This window comes from Palaemon carinicauda, chromosome 1 (assembly GCF_036898095.1).
Source record: "Palaemon carinicauda isolate YSFRI2023 chromosome 1, ASM3689809v2, whole genome shotgun sequence".
NCBI classification, from domain to species: Eukaryota; Metazoa; Arthropoda; class Malacostraca; order Decapoda; family Palaemonidae; genus Palaemon; species Palaemon carinicauda.
In genome coordinates this window covers 5,558,646-5,563,645 of record NC_090725.1, presented here as the reverse complement: position 1 = coordinate 5,563,645, position 5,000 = coordinate 5,558,646, and positions in this window count along the sequence as shown.

Here is a 5,000-nt window from a genome sequence, read left to right as displayed (position 1 = left end):
CGAAGAAAAGTAAAATTTAAACAATAAGTGTGACCATATCTGAAAGTTTCATTAGCGAGACGGTGAACAATCTGTCATTGCCTCTGCCAATCATGAATGGCCTTTAAACCTGAAACCTTTAAGGAGAACTAAGGGCGAGACTACAAAGAAACTAATTAAAAAATGTTAGAAATATTATCAAAGGTGGAAAAAAGGGATAAGTTTTTTGGGATGATTCAATCAAGTGGCAAGAATGGAAAATGATCTTGTGAAATATGTGAATTTCACAAATGTTTAGAGACATAAAGAGCGAGATATTGAAGTTCCCTTTTAGATGGTATGAAAAGGAGCCCTTTCATATCTGGAAACAGAGAGGAGCTCATTGTCGCTGACATGGAGGTCTGCCCATTTTCAGTAGTTAAATAGTTAGCTTAAGAATGTAATTATAACCGTTGGTGTGTGTGTTTTTTTTTTTTTTTTTTTTTTTTTTTTTTTTTTTTTTTTGTCTGAAGCTGTCATTGTTTTCAAAGTAATCGAAGGCGGTTCTGTATCCTTATATTTTTGTGGCCTAGGCCTAAAAAAATAAATAATATTTAGAAAATAAAGGATGGTATGCATGTCTAATATGATATTTTCTATGATGATGTATAACGTTCACACTTTGATTTCTATGAACATGTTTTAAGGGTCGAACATATATTTTCTGTAGAAAATTTTTTTTTTTTCTTTTTAGGATGTAGACTGACTGACTTGTAGGGGTAATTACTACGTTTAGAGGTCTGGTTAATACATCTCATCCCTCTTTCCACCCAAGGTCTACTAATGTCATCTGGTAATTGAATATTGTTGTTAAAATTTACACAACCACTTTCAAGAATTTGATCGACGACTAAAACAATTCCATGACCTGTTAACTTTGTTAGGCTGTTTAAGGCTACTGAACGATCACTTCCGATTAACTGTAGGTAGCACTTGGAGGTGGTGACGTCACGAAATCCACCTGCGCAGAAATGTCAATTTTTGGACCAGGGATGAGGAGACCTCGTATTCTATAGACCTTGTTTCCTACTTATGATAATATTTTAAAGATTTTTATGCATCTAATGCAGTCTCCTAGAGTTTTCTTCCAATCTTTTACAAGATTTATTTCTTGTCTCATGTCACGGGGCCTAAAAATGCATAGCCTTGCAGACAAACAGACCAAATGGCAGTTAATAAAACCTATTGATAATAAACCCTGTTACCCCCAAAAAACAATGGTTTAGTAATTCAAGTCTCTCTTCTTATTTAATGTGTATTTATTTACTCTACATTAACCCTTTTACCCCCAAAGGACGTACTGGTACGTATCACAAAACCCATCCCTTTACCCCCATGGACGTACCGGTACGTCCTTGCAAAAAAATGCTATAAATTTTTTTTTTTTTCATATTTTTGATAATTTTTTGAAAAAATTCAGGCATTTTCCAAGAGAATGAGACCAACCTGACCTCTCTATGACAAAAATTAAGGCTGTTAGAGCAATTCAAAAAAATATACTGCAAAATGTGCTGGGGATAAAAATAACCCCTTGGGGGTTAAGGGTTGGAAATTTCCAAAGAGCCTGGAGGTAAAAGGGTGTGATTATTGGTGTACAGTAAAATAATTGAGAGTAAAATGCGAGGTTGAATTTTGTTGGGAAAGAATAGAATAAAAGCGTTTGTTTGGCTTTAGTGAGAGAAGAAAGTAGCCCTGAATGAAAAGAGAGAAAAAAGAAATCAGAGTGCATTGTTGAGAAAGGAAGTGGAAAGAAGCCCTCCACCTCTTTTTAACATTTTAGTTTCTATTGTGATGTTTATTTTCTGTGCTTATGATTTATTATTTTCGTATATGATTCAAGGACAGTTTTTTTATTATATGACCATAAAACACAACCCAATATAGTAGTTATTATGAAACTAAAACGATTTTTAATGTTTTCCTTTATTCAAAATACTTTTGAATCGATATCGTAGCCTGACGAGGAGTATTTTAGCCTTTATAGCAATATCTCTGTCGCGTTCTTTCAGCTTATAGCTGCACCTACTGTGTATCTGTCTTCTTTACCCGTTGTACCAACCGTGTGTCACAGGATCGTAGCCTACATAGTAACGACATTTCATTTTGTGTATATATTATGCTTGTATCTTCGCTCTCCCCTCTCCCTAAAAAGAACCTGAAATAACATTTATGTTTTTCTCACTGTTAACTGTTAACCGGTGTGGTGTCAGTTGAACAGGAAATTTCCTGTTGCATTGAACCTGAAATAATGTGTCTGCTTTTCGCACCGTTAACTGTTAACTGGCACGGTGTCGGTTGAACAGGAAATATCCTGTTCCTGTTACACTGAGTTTTCGTATATAAAGGCGAGTGTCTGTAATAAAGTTATTCAGTTGCTTTCATCCTGTCTTTGAGTCACAATTTCCTCTCGGCTCGTCACACCGTGTTCCCTCTTCATTCTTCTATCTCCCTGTCTAACCTTTCATATCTTTCACTACCAAGGTCAATTGTGAGGTTTCCCTTCAGTTGCAAAAGGCTTGATGCCCCTTAAGAGGGTATAGTGCCTTCAGCGCATCCCATGCGGTGTACTGTGGGCATCACTAAACGGTATTTTTTGCGCATCCTCGGTAACCAACTGTACTCACTTTTTATTAGTTTTCTAATTAAGCTCATCGTGCTAGCATCTCCAGCCCCTCAAACTTTTATTTCATAGTGCAGTTGTTGAGTTACAGACGCTTTTTTTTTTTTTTTTTTTTTTTTTTTGGGTCAACCCTTCAGTTAAGAGGGTATTCAATAATAATAACTTTAGTACATTACTTCTACCTTCAGTCGCTCTTATTAACTTTCCAAATCTCCCATTTGCTGTCCAACAACTATGTCTCTGTCTTCACCCTACTGAATAACAAAGTGGTAGCGATTTCAGTACCCGTTCGTCACCAAACTTCTGTAAATCAAAAACCTCATTCAATCAATCTATCGAGACTCTTTATGATCATCTCTTATTTACGCATTGATGAAGCCGCATAATTCTGCTGGGCTATATATGAAATGATTTATTTGGTGTATGCTGTTTTAAATAGTATTCAATGTTTCCACAATTATTATTTATTACAATTGGCTTGTGGTGACTTTTACATAAGTGCTCTATAAATCTGTATTGGGTGATTTATCAAATCGAAAATTTTTTTCTTTACAAAATTTATTTTAATGATTATTTGGGGCTTCTTTTCAATTAGATTTCTAATCTCCATTGCATTTTTTCCTTTACAAAATTTATTTTAATGATTATTTGGGGCTTCTTTTCAAGTAGATTTCTAACCTCCATTCCATTTTTTCTTTACAAAATTTATTTTAATGATTATTTGGGGCTTCTTTTCAAGTAGATTTCTAACCTCCATTGCAATGGACTTTTGGAAATTAAAGGTGAAAAAAAAATGTTGAATGTACTGAAACGTTATAAGTTTTATTAAAGGTCAGTCTTGAGCGGCAGATGAAAGGGACAGGACAGTGTCTTAGAAACCGACCGTATATATGATTAGCCCCCCAGCCCCTCCCCACCCAAGCTAGGACCAAGGAGGACTAGACATTGGCTGCTTATGACTCAGGAGGTAGATCTTGTAGGTTCTTTCCAATAAACCATACGTAGCTCAAGGAGGACTAGACATTGGCTGCTTATGACTCTGGAGGTAGATCTTGTAGGTTCTTTCCAATAAACCATACGTAGCTCAAGGAGGACTAGACATTGGCTGCTTATGACTCAGGAGGTAGATCTTGTAGGTTCTTTCCAATAAACCATACGTAGCTCAAGGAGGACTAGACATTGGCTGCTTATGACTCAGGAGGTAGATCTTGTAGGTTCTTTCCAATAAACCATACGTAGCTCAAGGAGGACTAGACATTGGCTGCTTATGACTCTGGAGGTAGATCTTGTAGGCTCTTTCCAATAAACCATACGTAGCTCACATGGACGGTGAGCTTGTGAAATGCCAGTGAAAACATTCGAACAGTGAGCTGGGTTCGAACTTCGACGCATTAACCGCGAGTCAAATCATCATCCAATACGTCAATTTTCCGAAAATTGCATAAGAACAGGATGGGCTAAGATAATCTGCATACAATTTCGTAGCTATTAATTGCCAATTTGAACTGGAAGTCAATACAATATCATATGAACAAACAATTGGCTATTTTCTGTGATTTCGAACTAAATGATTGTTTCTGTGAAATACTCTTGCTGGGATGTTCTGTGATATTGTTTTTTCAATGTTTATTTTACTCAGGTACACAACAACATTATAAACTACATGTACTGGCAGGAGTATTTTTAACAGTTTTTCAAAGCTGTATGAGTACATTATTGAATCCATTTATATTTTTTGTGAAGTAGCTTGTGTTTATGCGAAGGGTTTAATGGAATTTAACAAGATTGCAGTATCTCGTTTTCAGGTACGCTCTCTCCAAAAAGTATCGGTCCATAGTTTCGATTAAACATTTTGAAACCAGTGGTGATAAGTATTGGGAAAGGAGATTTGTTTCAGCCGTATGTTGGCAGCCCTTTAATCCTGCTGTATGCCAACGTTTATATATAGGGATATGTTTTTCAAAAAGGCCCATAAAAGAAACACAGGAAATATAAATAAATCACTATATTTCGGTCAATAAACATCGACCCTCTTCAGGATGTAAAATAAAAATGAGGAATACATCCTGAAGAGGGTTGATGTTTATTGACCGAAATATAGTGATTTATTTATATTTCCTGTGTTTATTTTATGGGCCTTTTTGAAAAAAAACATGCTAAACTGTTCGATTACAGTTATAAGTAAGACATATAGGGATATATTTCGACAGTCATTTCACGCGTTTCGAATGACTATATTGGAGCAGCAGTATATTAATCCTTTACATCTTGTCTGTGTAATCTAAATTGTAACTGGAGGGTGCTCAGAAGAGCGCAGACCTCCGCCACGGCAGCTTATTTCTCGACCTATTGCTTGACCTTG